The sequence below is a fragment of the Peromyscus californicus genome, unplaced genomic scaffold, assembly GCF_007827085.1.
Source record: "Peromyscus californicus insignis strain IS unplaced genomic scaffold, ASM782708v3 Scaffold_6__1_contigs__length_162567912, whole genome shotgun sequence".
NCBI lineage: Eukaryota > Metazoa > Chordata > Mammalia > Rodentia > Cricetidae > Peromyscus > Peromyscus californicus.
In genome coordinates, this window is record NW_026294584.1 from 146970639 (window position 1) to 146989283 (window position 18645).

The window sequence follows — 18645 nt, forward strand, 5'->3', positions numbered from 1 at the left end:
TCTCATGAAACCTACATATTTTTCCTATGGGTTTTTTTTCCCCAGGATCTCATGTAGGTCAGGCTGTACTCCAACCTATAACAATTCTCCTGCCTCCTACAAGTTTAGAGCTACTAGGTCATAGAATTATACTTCGAAAAGGAGTTTGCAAATCACCTAACATAGCCCTAACTTAGCAGAACAGGAAAGTAAGTTTCTCATTACTAGAGTAGAGTGCACTCATTTTTCTACAAGCTAAGACTGCACCATTGGCTCTGGTGAGGCTGGTGGTTAACCTAAAACCCGTAATATTCTTCAGATAAACCACTGCTTGGATCAAATTTTTCTCCATCCCAATAAATTTCTTAAATTTTTGTGCAGCTTACATTTGCCTTTCAATTCCATTTTGTTAGTTTTAACTCCATATTTCTGCCTAGAGTTTTAATTTGGAACATCTTAATTTTACCAACTTTTTTCAGAAGAGAGAAAATCTCTTGTAGTATATGCTTTACAGAATGCCTGAGAACTCATATTTAATCATTCTTTTTAAAAGTCTTCATTTTTAGTTTATGTATATCGGTGTTTTACCTGCATGTACACATTGCCCATGGAGGCCAGAGGAAGACATCTGATCTCCCAGAACTGGACGTACAGATTGTTGTGAGCCACTATGGGGATTTAACTGAGCTCCACTGAGAGACTAGCCAGTGCTCTTAACCTCTTGGTCATCTCTCCATCCCCACCCCACCCCGACTTTCAGTTTTTATTTGTTTTACAGTTAAGTCATTCTAAATAAGGCTCTGCTTATGAAAACAATTTAACTTGGTTAACTTCCATTCACTTAGTTTCTTTAAGGATGGCTGATTTTCTTTCTACATGACAAAGCTCTAAAATATGGGTCTTTCTTGCATAATACTGAAGGATATTCCTGCAGGGAACAGGAATGACTGAAATAAAAAGCTACCTTGTAGAACTCCAGAATTTGTAGTGTGTGGGGGTGGGGTGGGGCGGGGGTGAGCCCACGTGTGTGCACGTGGAGGTCAGAAGTCAGCATTAATCTTTCTTAGTCACTTTCCACTTTATTTTTGGTCTCTCACTGGACATGGAACCCCCCCCCCCCCAGTTTGACTAGAATGATGGCCAGCAAGCCCCAGGCCCTCTGACTGCACTCTGCCAGCACTGGGATTGCAGTGCATGCTGCATATCCAGCTTGTTCGCATGGGTGCTGGGAGTCAAACTCAGGTCTTCTTGCTTGCACACCGAGCACTTTACCAACTGGGCCACCTCTCCAGCCCCGGAAGGTTTATATGTGTGTACCTTTGGATACGTAAGTTAATAGTGTATTTTCCAATAGTCATAAAACCCAGATACGTCAAGAATTTCAGAAGTAGGAAGGAAAGGATTTCCTTATCTCTTTATACCACAAGGATATCTGCTACATGCAAAAGGACAATTAAAACTTAGATAAAATATTTATGATTATTTTATATAATGCAAGCACCTGGTACCTAATTATCTGAGCCTTGTTTCTTCATTCTTCATATCTAGTAAGAATGGCTAACGTTTATCAAGTTCTCACAATGTTCCAGATGCTGTGCATACACTTTATAAACTTTAATCTTCACAATTGTCATGATTTTAAAAAGAATTAAACACAAGGTTCCATTTATGTTAGGGACCAAGTATTCAAATATTCTACCCTCAACTATTCCTTCAACCCAAGAGTGACTTTTTTTTTTTTTTTTTGAGACAAGGTTTTATGTATCTCCAGGCTAGCCTATGTAGCCAAGGATGCCCTTGAACTTCTGGTCCTCCTGCTTCTACCTCCCAAATGCTGGAATTATAGTCATGCACCACCATACCTAGTTTATGTAGTACTGGGGATCGAAGCCAGGGCTTCATGCATGCTGAGTAAACTCTACCAACTGAGCCACATTACTAGCCTGAGTATTATATTGAACAGGTCAAATTTCTTGCTTGATTTAACTCACATACCTATGGTAGATAGAGTTTGATTCTCACCAAGTTATTGTGACTCCAGAGGCCAAAAGCTTACCCACTATTATGTATTAGTCCAGGTCTCCTAGGATAACCATTGGGCCATGATGTAGGTATGGTCCGTATGAGTCATGGAAAGAAGGAAGGGAGGAAAAGAGAATGGGAGGGAGGGAGAAAGATTGATGATGGAAGAGTCTGAGACTGCACTGCTGTAGTAAGAGAGCTCTTTCAGACCAGTGGAACATCTTAGAGGCAACGTTGTACGCCATTGTAGTTCCTCATTCCTCAGACACAGACTTGGCTTGCTGTCCCTTCTAATTCAGCCATAAAGCAGGCTTTAAGAATCATAAGGGACTGGAGAATTGGTTCAGTGGTTAAGAGCACTTGTTACACTTCCAGGGGACCCAAGTACAGCTCCCAGCACCCACCTCAGGCACTCCCAACAGCCTGTGCCACTCCAGCTCCAAGGACTGAACACCTTCTCTGTCTTCCTCAGACACTTGCACACGTGGTATACAGACACACATACACATAAATAAAAATAAAAAGAAATCTTAAGAAAACAAAGAAAAGACTAAAGAGATAGCTCTGGTTAAGAGCACTTAATATTCTTTTTTAAATGTATTTATTACATTTTATAAAATGTATTTAAAAAAAAGAATATTTGCCATGCTTTGAGAAAACTAGTCAAGTTTTCTGGTAATTATGAGAGAAATATAATTAAATTCAACTTTACAATAAAATAAACAAAAATGCCCCAGTGTAAAAAAAATAAAATAAAATAAAAAATAAATGTATTTATTTATTTATTCTATGTGTTTTTCACATCATGTGTCTTGATTCCGTTCATTCTCTGTCCCTTCGCACCTGCCCTCTGTCCCTGCACCCCCCAATAAAACAATATTCAAGAGAAAAAAATGAAGAAAATAAAATGAGAAAAAATTTTAAAAGGGAAGGAATTAAAACTCTTGTCACGGAAGCTGCGGAAGAGCACTTAATACTCTTCCAGAGGACCGGGGTTCAATTCCCAGCACCCCGTGTTGGTTTACAACCATTTGTAACTCCAGTTCCATGGTATCCAGTGCCCTCTTCTGGCCTCCAAGGTCCCAGGCACAAACGCAGAACACTTACATACATGCAGGCAAAACACTTATACATATAAAATAATAATGATAAATTTTTTTTTAAATAAGAAATCATGGTCTCAGCAAGAAGCCACGACAAGTTTCCGAACACCCTGGGGGAGCAGCAGGTCACATGCGCTCCCCTCTGGACAGCACGCTTTCATTGCTGTCTCTTCAAGCAAACGTGCTAAGTTTGTCTTCAGTAATAGCTCCCTTGCTAAGCTAGTTCAGGATGCTCTCATCACAGACCTATACAATAGCATTCATTTACCATCTCCTAATGGCCAGCCTCAGCTCCCTTAAGATGGTCCCCTGCGGTGCTCCTGGAACTATGCCTTCCTATACAAAATCCAACTATAGGGGAACTCAATTTCAGAAACTGAGTGGAGACATCTTCTTGTCATTCTAATGATGGTATGATGATCCTCTAGCAGTATATAGATGACAAGAATCTCACCAGCTTTCATTAACTAGATTAGTTTCAAATTTGCTTTACATTCTTTTTGGTAGGGCCATCATTTATGAAATTTATATATGGGCCTCTTCTGGTTACCACCTGTCATCCATATACTTAAAATTCTTTTCCAAGTATTTGATCATGGTATACCAGGACCCAGCCACTCCCTACTTCTTCAACATTACGTCTGACACCTATTCCTTGGCATTTAACAATTAAAAACTACAGCACTGTTTCTGCAAGCCCATGCTCATGCCCCTCCCTTTCCCTGGAATGTCATGATGGCTTCTCCCTTTCCTCTGCCTTTGTGCCTATGTTAATCTCATTTTAGATTCAGCATGGCTGCCACCAAGTTTCTAGAGTTCATATAGACCCCAGTCCAAAGATGATTTAGTGCAATCCCTAGCCCAATTCAGGAACCCTCTCTAAAGCATGCAACCAGGGAAGAGATCATTTATGACTGAACAAGACAACCAGCTATACCTCATGGTCATACAAGTCCATCATAACCACTTAAAAACATCTTTTTAAAAAAATTGTTTAGGGGCGTTTTGCCTGCTTGTGTGTCTGTGTGAGGGTGTTTTAGGTCCCCTAGAACTGGAGTTACAGATAGTTGTGAGCTGCCATGTGGGTGCTGGGAATTGAACCCAGGTCCTCTGGGAGAACAGTCAGTGCTCTTAACTGCTGAACCATCTCTCTAGCCCCTTAAAAACATCTTTTTAAAAAATTTGTTTAGGGGCGTTTTGCCTGCTTGTGTGTCTGAGCACTACTTGCATGCTTTGTGCCTGTGGGGGTCAGAAGGCGTCAGATCCCCTGGAACTGTAATTACAGACAGTTGTGAGCCTCCACGTGGATACTGAGAATCGAACCTGGGTCTTCTGGGAAAACAGCCAGTGCTCTTAACTGCTGAACCTTTTCCCCAGCATGTAACCCCTTATTTTTTGAGACAGCTTTTTCCTGTGTAGCCCTGGATGATGAAGAACTCAGTATGTGCCAGGTGGTGGTGGTACACACCTTTAATCCCAGCACTTGGGAGATAGAGGCAGGCAGGTCTCATTGAGTTCAAGGCCAGCCTGGAGAGAGAAGTCCAGGACAGCCAGGGCTACACAGAGAAACCCTGTTTTGGACAGAAAACCAAAAGGGGAGGGGATGGACTTGGTATGTAGACGGGCTGGACTCAGAACAATAGCAACATTCCTACCTCTCTCAAATCCTAGAAGTAGAGGTGTGTAGCACCATTCCTTGCTCTGTACTCTTGCTCTGTTTCATTGAGGATCTATTAATTCCTCTCCCTCCACCTTTTGGGGGCTTAGCAGTTAAAAGAAACAGCACTCACTTGAAGAAAGTTGAAAGAACTAAAGACAAGAGCACTTACCTTAAACTTCAAGATGGATGGAGAGTCAGAAACCTAAGGGAAAGGTTCCCTTGGCAAGTTCCATGGAGAAGACTCTGAACCTTTAGCTTGATGTCTGGAGGGAGTGGAGGCTGGCTAGATGAGGATGAGGATAAGGATGAGGAAGGACAGAGCTCAGCAGCTAGCTCCAGGTCATTTCCTTCTGTTTCATTGCTGTGAATTTACTGTCTTTTCATTTCCGAGTCCCCTACTTGTGACTCACACATGTTCAAGAGGTTTTCAGAATGTCTGTGGACTTCAGGAAGGAGGCCAAGACAGACAGCAGATTCAATCCATGATAAACCACACAAGGATTAGCATTCAGCCAAAGGATCTTCTGTTATTAAGATTCTAAATGTTTTCCTCGGTACTTTTTGGTAAACCACCCTTTTTTGCAAGGCTGAAAAATTGTATCTTTGCTGTGGGATGGTCTGTATGTCAAATGTGTTGCTGATTGGTCAATAAATAAATCACTGATTGGTCAGTGGCCAGGCAGGAAGTATAGGCGGGACAAGGAGGAGAAAAATCTGGGAAGTGGAAGGCTGAGTCAGAGAGACACTGCCAGCTGCCATGATGAGAAACAGCATGTGAAGATGCCGGTAAGCCACGAGCCATGTGGCAAGGTATAGATTAATGGAAATGGATTAATTTAAGCTGTAGGAACAGTTAGCAAGAGGCCTGCCACGGCCATACAGTTTGTAAGCAATATAAGTCTCTGTGTTTACTTGGTTGGGTCTGATGGCTGTGGGACTGGCAGGTGAGAGAGATTTGTACTGACTGTGGGCCAGGCAGGAAAACTTTAGCTACATATCTTTGAATCACGTATAGATGGGAGATAGTACAGAGGGAAAAATAGTGAACCAAGATTGCCTGCAGAGCCCTAAAGTTGCTGGGATTATGGGATGAGAAAGATGACAGATGTAAGTCTTCACATCCATATTTAAATGGGCATCCTGCTGCCTGCTCTTAGGCGACTTAGAGGACTCAGCATGGTGGCTGAGTCAACATAAGAACATTGTCCAGTGGTTTTCAGCCAGTAGTTTACTTTGAGGAAGCACAAGGACTTGTAATAATTGTGAACAAATCAGAATAACAGGAATGACTAAAAGACTCATCAGGAATGTTTACACCGCAATATTGGGAATGAAAACAACAATCAAAATGGTACTGGCCATTATGAGTCATGAAATTGTCTTACTAGCCATTGTAACTCTGATCAAACAAGCATACAATTAAATTTTATATTAGAACTCGAGCATAGACCATCTGGAAATACAAACAAGAAGAGAATGATGAAAGGAAATTAGTTCCATCAGATTTCAAAATATCTTCTAAAACTGCACTAATTAAGACAGCTGTTACAAACCAAACCAGACAGGGCAGATCAATGGGAAGAGAGAGACAGTCCACAAATGGACCCACATACCAACAAGATTAGTTTATAATAAAAGGAACATTCCAGGGCTGGGGAGTAATTCAGCAATAGAGCATTTGCCCTAGTATGCACAGAGCGCAGGGTTCAATTCCCCGATACTGCAAATAAAACATTCTAGATCAGCAGGGAAAATATTCACTGAGTGTGATTATAATAAAAATTTAAAATCAAAAGGATAGAAAATCTATATTTTGCTCTTTAATAGAAAATAGAGCAGAGCATAATGGCATATACCTGTAATTCAACACTCAGAAAACTAAGCAGGAGGATTGTTACCAATTTAAGGCCAACCTAGGCTACATGAGGAATTCAAGGCTAACCTAAGATAGACAGCAAAACCATATCTCAAAATAAGTAAGTAAATAAATAAATGCTGGGTAAAAACTTAAATATAAAAATGAAATTATGAAGTTATTAAAATAAAACAATGAATTTGTGTATATCTTTGTATATAATCTTGTCACGAAGAAAACTTTCTCTGATTATAGCATAAAATTCAATAATCACAGAGGAATTGTTAATAAATATGACTTAAAAATAGAAACGTCTGGGTTGAAGACGTAGCTGAGTTGATAGAGGTGTCATGCTTGCCTGACGTGCACAAAGCCCTGGGTTCTGTCCTCAGTACCACAGAAAGCAGGAGTGGTGGCACAGGCCTGTAACCCTCACACTTGGGAGGTAGAGGCAGAAATATCATAAGCCAACCTTGGCTACATAGTGAGTTCAAGGCCAACTTGGGCTACTCAAGACCCAGTCACAAAAAAAGGAATACTCCTTTCACAAACACATTGATAAGCATGGGGAAATGTGCAAATGTTGGTGAGAGAATATGTGTTTGTGATGCACTTAGAGGAAAACTGCAGTCTCAAGAGTTGGCTCAGTTGTTAAAAGCACTTGATTTTTTTTCTAAGCTGAGGTCTCACTATGTAGCTCTGGTTGTCCTGGAACTCACTATGTAGGCCAGGTTAGCCTCGAACTCACAGATCCAGCTGCCTCTACCTTCTAAGTATTAGGATTAAAGTCATACACCACAACACCTGGCTTACACCTGATGCTCTTGTAGAGGACCCAGGTTCAATTCCCAGCACCTACATGGCAGCTGAAAGTCCTCCATAACTCCAGTCCAAGGGTACCTGACACCTTCTTCTGACCAATGAGGGCACCAGGTACCCACAGGGTCTACTTACATACATTTAAGCAAAACACTCACACACATAAGATAATAAACCTAAATAAAAGAAAACAGCAATATCTGCAGAAATTGAATTTGTGTGTGTGTGTGTGTGTGTGTGTGTGTGTGTGTGTGTGTGTGTGTAATGTAAAAGTTCTTCCACTAGGCCTCTATCTTACAAATTCACACAAGAACAGAGAAATGTATCATTAATAATCTCCACGTCTATATTAATAAAACATGAAGTAAAGCAACAATTCTGAAAGAAAAGGGGGAAGATATGGTGTTCTACCCAACAGATACAGAATAGTATCTAATATATATTATTGACTAAAAAAACAAAAAGGTTAGAAGCTGCAACATGGTGGTGTGTGCCTGTAATCCTCGCCCTTGGCAAGTACATATGGGGTATCAAGAACCCAAGGTTAGCCTCAGTCACATACTGAATTTGAGGCCATCCTTGAGACCCTGCCTTCACCTCACACACACAAAATGGAGTATAGCCCAGTGACAGAGTGACAGAGTGACAGAGTGCTTTTGCCTAGTATGCACGAGGCCCTGGGTTCTACTCCCATCACACAGACACAAACAAAGTTATTGTCACTTTTCAGAGACATTACAGTAGTGTGGATTATAATTTGGGGTGAAGGGAGAGCTAAGCAAATGTCTGGAAACATGTACTGGGCACTGTCATGTAGCTGTACTGCTTATCTGGGGAGATACCCTATTGCTCCAGTATGACAGAAAGCGCCCGGCAGGGAAGCAAGTCATTGGTCATAGGTGAGAGACTTAACATCAGAGTTCCTTCACAGGCACGGGTTATGAAGTGGTTAATACACACCAGGCCCTCACACTGTAGTGTTCACTTCTGTATACTATACCATCATATAAATGGTCTAACACAATAAAATCAAATTGCCCTCAGTAAAACAAGGAACTGCTAAGTATGTGTGAAAGGACTGAGTCCATTGTCACTCTCATGTTCAAATCCTCAGTGGTCCCCAGTTGCCTTCAAATCAAGTCCGCTCTCCTAAGCCCGCCATTTAGAGTGCTCCATCATCTGTCACCTGTCTCCTTCTTTGGCTTGGCTCCTGACTGTTCTCACCTCCGGGATGCCTGTGTTGCCCCCAAACCTACCTGTTTGCAGTTCCCCACTCTACTCCATGCCATTGTGCCTTTGCAAATATTCCTTTACTTGCCTGCTTGGAAAAACATGTGCTCCTTTTTTGAGACTTGGCTCATATATTAGCCTTTCAAGAGACTTGCCATGGTTCCTCTCTATTCTATTTATACCTGTATTATCCAACTTAACACACTACCCTGCAGTTATTCATTAAATACTCATTTATAAGAATGTAAGCAGATCTTAAATCCCCACTATAACTCCTTGAGGGTAGAGACTCAGTTTAGTATTTAGTTTTATTGGGGTGGGTGTATATGCATGTATGTGCTCCTCTCCCTTCCCCTCTCTTTTCCTCTCCCTCTCCTGTCCTCATCCTTCCCCCTCTTTCTTCTTCTTCTCCTCCTTCTCCTCCTTCTCTCTCTCTCTCTCTCTCTCTCTCTCTCTCTCTCTCTCTCTCTCTCTCTCCAGTGCACATATGGAAATCAGAAGACAACTTGTGGGAGTTAGTTCTCTCTTTCCATGTAAGTTAGAGAGAACCAACTTGAGTCATCAGGCTTAGCAGCAGGCACCTTTACTTCCGGAGCCATCTTGCCTGCCCTGGAAGGATGTCTTTGTAGTGTTGATGTTTACTGACACAGAGACAAACTGGGTACAACCTGCACCTCTCTTGAATCCCCGGTCCCTGTGGATGGTGGACCTCACTCTCCATGGCTTTGGCATTGAGATTCCTGTAAAGACTCGTTCAGTGTGGACTATACAGCTGGCCCCGACTTGCACAGGGGAGGGTTTACTTTCAAACACACCAGAGCCCTGGCTATACATCATTCCAGTCTTGACAGGGAGCTTTTAGGCAAATGCTTGAACTTTCTTCCTTCACATAGCAAGCATCTCTCCAAACAAGCTTGGATGGTAAATTGTTTTCTTTGGCAAAATGATTAATGGGGACAATTACTCATATGCCTGGTTGCATGACATTTCCAATAACATTGCCGTTTTGTTTATGGAGTACTGGGTAAAAATACCCAGGAATTTACTACCAGTGGAGAGACCACCTGTCTGCTAGAGGCACTGAAAAGAGAAGCTGGGGAGGCAGCTCCCTTGAAGAGTACTCAAGAGAGTTTAATTCTGTCACCAGCCTCCCCCTAACTCCCCACAAATGACCTCTTAGCTTCCAATAGCACCTGTGGAAACAAGAGAAATGCCTTGGGCTGGTGGGGGACCCAGATACCCTACAGGCAGCTGGTGAAACTGTGGAAGCTTCTCTCATGCCTGAGCATAGAGGAGCAGAGGAACTGGGCAGCCAGGAGAGCCAAAACTTCCAACTGAGGGATAGAAACAAGGGAAGCTGGCGGGGCAGAAACACGTGATATGACCGGAAAAGTAAAGCAAGGGTAGCTAGTCCACACTTCACCTTGCTTGGGACCCGCAGTGTGGGGCAGGCGAGGGCAGGGAGGAATGATGAAGGGAGGTGCTGATGAACAGGAGGCACCAGCTGTCCTCTGGCAGCCATAACTGGGCAGGAAGGTTAGAAGCCCACAGTTGGGCTTCATCTGCATGAGCAAGAAGAGATCAACAAATTCCACACTTTAAAATCCCTATGCTAAACTAGGTGCTGTGTTAGCATACTTGTAATCCCAGTACTTAGGAGGCAGAAACAAAAGAATCAGGAGTTCAAAGTCATCCTCAGATATGTAGCAGGTTCAAGGCCAGCCAGGACTACATGAAACCCTGTTCAAAAAAGAAAAGGAAAAAAAAATCCTATGTTGCATTATAAAATGAGTTCTATAAGAGAACTGATTCTATCAACTCTCAGTTCTGATACTACTACCTTATTAGGGAAGCATGGGGACTATCTGAACAACTAAAGAACAAGCAGGAACAAAGCTTATTGGCTACAGAAAGTACATTCTGTGCACGGAATAGAGCACGGTGGTCACTTGTCCAAAAAGTTCTAGCAGAAAGCTCCAGAAAAATACCAGATTGGCCCAGAAAGGTGGCTCAACCAGTAAAGCACTTGCCACACAAACCTGACAACCCAGTGTGACCCCCAGAACCTACATAAAGGTGTAAGAAGAGACTCAACTCCACAATGTTGTCCTCTGACCTCCACATGCACACTGTGGCATTCATGTGCATACACAAACTAATAACAAGATGATGATGATGATGATGATGATGATGATGATGATGATGTCAGGTCAAACCAAGTATGGAAACAGGTGTAAAAGGAGACTATTTGCAGGACCATGGTGGCACATGCCTTTAATCCCAGCACTCAGGAGGCACAGACAGATGGATCTCTGTGAGTTCAAGGCCAGCTTGGTCTACAGAGAGAGTTCCAGAACAGGCAGGGCTACATAGACCCTGTCTCAACAAAACAAAAACAAGAGAGATATAAATTATTCATTCCACTTAGATTAAAAAACAAGTTAAAAAAGGGCTGAGGGTGTAGCTGTTGGAAAGGCTTGCCTAGCATGTGCAAGCCTCTTGTTCAACCCCCAGCACTACAAAAACAAAACAAAACAGACAAGCAAAACTGTGACTCATCCATCCCAGGAAGAGATACAGCAGAAGCAGCTCAGGTGTGTACTTTAGGAAGAGCACCAAGGAAAACACCATGTGGCTAAGGCCTATTGATTTAACTAGAGGGTTTGGAGACAAGGTCTCATGCAGCCCAGGCTGCTCTTGAACTCTTGATCTTCCTGTTTCCACCTTCTGAGCGCTAAGATGACAGGCATATACCATATTGGACTAAGGCCTTTCCTCTGTGTATGTATGCATGTGTTTTGGATATTTTAAATTTATTCTTTGACAATTTCAAACAGGTATACAATGTATCTTGACCATATCCAGCAAACCCCCCTTACCAGTCCCCCGGGTTCTGCTGATACTTTCTCCTCCCCACTTCATGTCCTTTTCTTTTCAGAGCCCACTGAATCCAGCTAGTGCTGCCTGCATGCATACAATTGTGGAACCATCCACAGGAGCATGGGTAACCTAGCAATACACTACACACTCCTAAAGAAAAAGGACCACCCCCCATTGACTACATCCATCAGCTGCCAATAGTTCCTCAGCTATGGGAAAGCCAAATGAACTCCTCCACCCTCCATGCTGGAATGTGGACTGACTTGATCTCATGCAAGTCTGGTGCTGGTAAGCACAGCTGTTTTGAGCTCCTTGACCAATGCCCACTGCACAAAGAAGTTTCTGACCCAGGTTGAGGGTAGCACTAAGCCATGGCATAAATCTAAGTATTTAAAAGGCAGTTTGACAGCGAACAACAGTGGAGGGTCCCCCAGGGCCATGGACTTTAGACCACAGTGCCAGGCAGAACTCCTGCCTCAAACCCAAGCAGAAAACAGCTGGTTGTCCTCATAACAGTCATGCCGCTATGGCACAGGAGGGGCATCACGCCTGGCAGGCTGGCGCTGTAATACGCAGGGTCCACTGCTAGGTAAGTCCACTGATGGCTTTTCTTCCTTAGTGGGGCTGCATAGTACCTTTCAGCACTATGAAAATTGGCTGGCAGGGAAGAGGTTTTCAGGTCAGTTCCAGATTGATTATGTCTCCATATCCTGCAACCAAAGTGTGTTATATCTTCAGCAATAAGATCTTAGCATTAGAAAGACCTTTGCAAAGCAGTACCGTTCACCTTCGACAAGTAAGACTGAGTCTGTAAAAGCCATCCACAGTGAGGAGAGAATTTAACATGGGCTGGATTACAAAATAAGCATGAAAGGGTGTCATTTGAAACCCGTTTGAGATAATCTTGGAATGCATGCTTTTTAAAGGGTATTTCACATAGCAAGTAAAAGTAATCTTTAATGATTTGGATGACATTCTTAAGCAAAACCTGACACCTAAACAGAGTTATACTAACATTTAGGGATAGTGTTAGCTAAAACAACTATGTCCTCTAACAAAATACTCGTGGTGACAGAAATCATGTGCTAGGCCAGAGGTGATGGCTCACACATGTAATCCTCGAGTCAGAAGGTTGAGACAGAAGGTTCGTGAGTTTAAGGTCAGCTAGACTGCACAGTGAGAACTTGCTCAAACAAATAAATAAATAAAAATTGTATATTAGGTAGCTGAGGTCCCAAGTAGCAATACCTTCATTCCAAAGAGACAATATTAACACAGAGATTTTGAGGAGCACTTGGATGCTATACTGTTCAGGTATCACTGAATTAACCAGAGAAGATAGATAGTAAATACCTTCAAATTTGCACAGAAATTTCAAGAATAATTCTATGAATCAGAAGAATTTGAAGAATATATACTATTTGGAGAATATATGAAGATATGTGCTGGAGTGGAAATATTTTTTCAAATAGGGTCTCATGAAGTCCTGGCTGGCCTAGAATGTGTTATGTAGCCAAGGCTGGCCTTAAACTCCTGATCCTTCTGGCTGGTACAGGTGTGATAACATGCCTGGTGTTTTGTTTTGTCATTATAGATCAAGCTGGCCTTGAAATGGTAGCAGTCTTCCTGCTCAGGCTCCTGAGTGCTGGGCTACAGGCCCATGCCCCCATACCCAGCCCTAGCATGGAAATCTTATATGTTTAAAAAAGAAATCTGTAGCTGGGGATATATATACCCCAGTGGCAAACCACATGCTTGGCAAATTCAAGTCCTTGGTTTGATCCCACAAGAGAAAAACAAAACATATAAGCACAGATGTGTGAATAATGTGTGATCTCAAACAGAAAAACCAAAATATTTGTAATGTTATAAAATAGTGTTAGAATCCAAGTCAGGATATATTGCTGGAACTCAAATTCTTCTAAACATTGCCTGTGGCCTGTGAAAACATTTTATGGTCATAACTGTGTCTATAGGATCCCAATAGTAAATTTTAAAAAAAGTTTTGTTTTGTTTTGTGAGACAGAGTTTCTCTGTGAAACAGTCCTGACTGTCCTAGAACTCACTCTGTAGACCAGGCTGGCCTCGAACTCACAGAGATCCACCTGCCTCTGCCTCCCAAGTGCTGGGATTACAGGCTAAAAGATTTTTTTAATTTAAATTCAGGTGTGTGTTTTTATGAATGTATGCCATGTGTGCAAGTGCCTTTAGAAGCCAGCAGAGGGCATCAGATTCCGCCCCCACAACTGCCCCCAGATCTAGAGTCACAGGTGATTGTAAACCCCTAGACCTGGGTTTTGGGAGCTGACCTCCAATCACCTGGAGTAGTAGGAAGCATTCTTAATCATTGAGCTATTCCTCCAGACAATTAAAAAAAAAAAAGATTGGTTTTGTTTATGAGACAGAATCTCACTGTGAATCTCTGGCTAGATTAGAATGCACTATTTGAACCAGGCTGGGCTGGAACTCACAGAGATCTGCCTGCTTCTGCCTCCTGAGTGTTAGGATTAAAAGTGTATGCCACCCAACTTTTATTGTTCGATTGTTTTTGAGACAGTGTCTCAGACCATAGCACCAGCTGACTTCAAACTCTTGGTGATCATCATGCCTCAGACTCCCAAGTGCTGGAATTACAGGTTATAAGCCACCATACCTGACTCTAATAATAAATTTTAATTTACATTTTCCCCTCAGAAATGGGGGAGCTGAGCAGGGGTGCAGCCCAATTGGTAGAGTGTTTGCCTAGCCTTCATGAAGGTCTGGGTCGGATTCCCCAGCACAACATTCACCAGGCATGGTGGCCCACAGTCGTACAGTTTGAACAGTTGCTATTTACCTAAAGGAGTGTCCTACTGTCTCCTCAAATAAGGGCACGTTTTATTTTTTTCTACTGGGTGGGGGATAATGGCTCATAAAAAAACAGCAGTATTTCAAGTAGAAAGGGGGTAGAATTTAAAATAGAGATCATAAGCCAGGTATGGTGGCTCACTGAGGAGGCTGGGTCAGGAACAATTGCCATGAGCCAGTTCAAGGCCAGCAGGGCTACCTAACAAGACTTTGAGTCTGAGGCAAAGCTTTAGTACCCTGCTGAGGAGGAAGAGGTGGCTGAAGGTTTGGATTGGGGAGGTTTTGGTTCTTTGGTTCGTCTTCTCTTCCCTATTTTTCTGCTGGTGATTGACTCTCACTTTCCCTTCAGGTCAGCAATAGTTTCAAAACTTCTGGGCTTTAGTTTTTAGAAAACACATAGTATATTTATTTATTGTTGGGGCATATAAGCATGTGGAGGTCAGAGGTCAGCGTCAGTTGGCTCCCTCGATTGATTGCGACTTTATTTTTGAGACAGGGTTTCTCACTGTACCAGGAGCATGCCACTTGGGTTAGGCTGGTGGCCCAGTGAGCCTCTGGGTTCTGCCATTCCCTGCCTACCCAGCTATACTGGCTAGTTTTATGTCAATTTGACACAAGCTAGAGTCACCAGAGAGCCTCCGTTGAGAAACTGTCTCCATAAGATGTAGCTGTAAAGCATTTTCTTAATTAGTGATCAGTGCGGGAGGGCCCAGCCCACTGCGGGCAGTGCTATGCCTAGACTAGTGGCTCTGAGTTCTATAAGAAATCAGGTTGAGCCAGCGTGGTGGCGCACACCTTTAATTCCAGCACTAGAGAGGCAGAAGCAGTTAGATCTTTGTGAGTTCAAGGTCAACCTGGTCTACAAGTGAGTTCCAGGACAGCCAGAGCTGTTACATAGAGAAACCCTGTCTTGAAATAGGGAAAAAAAAAAAAAAAAAAAGCAGGCTGAGCAATCCATGGGGAGCAAGCCAGTAAGCAGCACTCTCCATGGCCTCTGCATCAGCTCCAGGTTCCTGCCGTCATATGGAGCTGTGAGTGGAATAAACCCTGTCCTCCCCAAGCCGCTTTGGTCATGGTGCTTCCACACAGCAATGGCAACCCTAAGACACCAGCATTGGGGCTACAGATGCACTCAGCTGTACCTGGCTTTTATACCAGTGCTGGAATCCGAACTCAGGCCTCATCCTGCTCAGCAAGCACTTCACCACTGAGCTGTCTCTCCAGCTCCTCTGCTGTTTTTTGAGCCAGTCCCCTGTTTGTAGCCTTGGCTGGCCTGAACTAGCCACGTAGACCATATGGGCCTGATCTCTGTGGCAATCCTGTGCTGGGATTATAGGTACACGCTACTATACCTGGCTTTTGACACAGGATTTCAATGTGTATTAACTCAAATGGGCCTTAAATTCATTATGTAGCCCAAGCTGACCTCAAATTGTGGCAAACCTGCCTTTGCCTCCTGAGTGCTGGGATTACAGTACAGGGATGCTAACATTCCCTGCTCTCCTCGGCCTCCCACACTCCCTCCCTCCTTCCCTTCTCCCCCATCTCTTTCCTTTTCTTTCTTCCTATCCTTTTGTTCTTTCTGAAAGCTAGAGGCCAAATTACTCACTCACTCTGACCATGATCCTCCAGACTCTTGTCTCAGAACTTCTAGTCAATGCAGAGAGTTAAGTAGGTGTGTATGTATGTATGTAAATGTAGGCATATTTGTTCGAGTAGGCCAAAAGGGGGCAAGGCATGTGGCCAAACATCTTTAGAACAGCAACAAACTTTTTAAAGCATTGTTGAAAATAAGCTAAAGTTTTAGGAAACAATGAATGCAGAGGACTACTTCTCTGTCAAGTAAATCAGGAAGGGGAACCGCACACAAAACAAAACGTGACTAATACTTGAGCAGTGAGTTCACCTCAAGCATTTCATGAATGTCACGTGACCCACCCACTTTTCCTCCCGCACCTCTGAAGATTACCGTATCAGCAGCAATAATACCCTGTTGTTCAAGTGCCAGATTTGTATCTCAATAGCCCCAGCATTCCCGAATGTAGAATACTGCACTGTTCCCTTGGTCGTGGCTTCTCTGATAAGGTTAAATTTTGTTCCCTTCGCCTCCTCTCTTAATCTCATTCCACCCCCTTCCTCTCTTCAATTGGTATTTTTTTTCCCTCCTTTCCTTTCTCCTTTCTGTCGTGGTTTGCACAATGTACAAATTCATTGTGTAAACCATGCTACATTTTAACATCTTAACACTCAGTACAGACTGTCCACTCTCTAAAGATAGGCCAGAGAAGGAGAAATCAGGAGCAGCCATTTCTGGATGGCCTCTGGAAACAGAAATTCATGATGTCTGGTAACACGGTTCAGAAGGTAGACTGGTGAAGGGCTCACCTGTAGAGCAAAGGCTTGCTCCCCAAAGCCACGGGCTTGATGCCCAGCAACATAAACTAAAACATAGGAAAAACACATTGTGGAGCACGGTGGCACATGCCTGAAATCCCAGCACTCAGGAGTCAGGGGAAACAAGTTCAGTACTAGCTAGGACTACATAGTGAGGCAGACTGTCTCACAAACAAACACACAAAAAACAGAACAAAACCTACACATGGAAACTCACGTTAGGAAGACATTAACACGAGGAATTTCATGGCCACCTTTCTCTTTTTGTTTGTTTGTTTTCTTTGAGACAGGATGGCCTCTAATTCCATAGGTAGCTAAGGCTGCCCTTGAACTCTTGATTCTCTTGCCTCTGCCTCCTGAATACTGGGATTATAGGCCTACACCACCACACTGGTTTATGCAGGGCTGGAGTTGTAAGGATTGAACTCAGGGTTTTGTACATGTAAAGCAAGCACTCTATCAACTAAGACACACACACACACACACACACACACACACACACCTCTTTGGTAGGCCTTTTTAAAAAAGACTGATATTTCTAGACTATATTAATGCCAAATTTGCATCAAAAAATTTTATCTTCAATGAAAGTTAGGAAAAGGCAGGGCAAGTTTTCAGTCACATACTTAATGGGAAGACTCTTTTTTGAGGCAAGGTCTCATGTACCTCAGGCTAGCCTCGAACTGGCTATATTGCTGAGGATGACTTTGAAATCTGGATTCTCCAGCCTGTACCTCTCAAGTGCTAGGATTAAAGGCATGCAGAGCCACCTCCACATTCACAACCCACCGTAATGAACCTCCTCTCCATATTACATGTGCTCTAGCAGATCTGTGAGCCTCAGAGAGTGGTATCATCCTGGCTTTGTTTAGACACCTGTGCTCTCTGAGCCCAGCTGTAAGAGAACCACCAAAGGCAAGTGAGGGACAGAAGGAAAGGGAGGGAGAAGGCAATGGAGAGCAGGCAGACCAAGGAAGGGTGAGCACCTTTCTGGGCAAGGCATCAGTAGGAAGGCTCGGCAGCTGCGGTCAGGCTTAATGCACCCTAAGCCAACAGTGCCTCTCAGTGGGTGTCCAGTAGTAGACTATGCAAATGTGGTGTACAGAAGAAGGAATGAAAGAAGGAGAAATTCGTGCCCGAGGCCCCCCTCCCCTGCCCCCCCCCCCCCCCCCCCCCCCCCCCCCCCCGCAAAGGAATTGCACGTGTTTCATTTGAGAAGACACTGTAGAAAAAGATTAACCTGGACTTGGTGGCATCTGCCTGGAATCCTGAACTTGGCAGGTGGCAGCAGGAGGGTCCCTCTTCCTTGACACAGACTGACAGCACATCCCTTTGATTTTCTCTCATCTGCTATCACTTTAGTTTCCCCCTTTCCCTTTTTGTTTATTCTTTTTTTTTTTAAGACAGGTCTTGTGTATCCCAGGATGACCTCTAACTCTGAAGATTTGGGACACCTGTTTTTTATGTGGTCCTGGTCTTAAACTCAGTGCTTCACACGTTAGAGAAGCACTCCACCAACAGAGCTATACCAGGAGGAGAGTCGGTGCTTTAGTTTTAGTTTTTTTGGTTTGTTTACTTATTTATTTTTTAAAAAAGCAGAGATGGAAAGCCACCCTACACAAGGGGTGTGGCGTGTGTGTTAGTAGAAGTCAGAGACTAATTTGCAGCAGTCAGTTCTCTCCTTCCATGCTGTGGGTTTCCAGGGATCAAGCTCAGATCATCAAGCTTGGCAACAGATGCCTTTACCACTGAGCCGCCTCTCTGGTCTCTAAGGATTCGGTCTCCTAATCATTAGAAAGGACAACACTAGGTGCCCCTTTCATCACTAGAAATGCCAGCTGGGATGGTCTGGCTGG

The 18645-nt window shown here is 43.3% G+C and overlaps 1 protein-coding gene across 5 annotated transcripts in view; it reads right to left on the bottom strand.

The window, feature by feature from the left end:
- Dusp16 (dual specificity phosphatase 16) overlaps nt 1-18645 on the bottom strand; it is a 120420-nt gene that overhangs the window by 100133 nt on the left and 1642 nt on the right. For 2 of the 5 annotated variants that reach the window (XM_052720189.1, XM_052720188.1), the window contains exon 1: nt 2406-2653. The exons of 2 other annotated variants lie outside the window; for them this stretch is intronic. The gene's annotated coding sequence lies outside the window, so the exon portion shown is untranslated. Of the gene's footprint in view, nt 1-2405; nt 2654-4933; nt 12259-18645 lie in introns of those variants that run through there. One more of the 5 variants, XM_052720190.1, reaches the window with a different exon arrangement.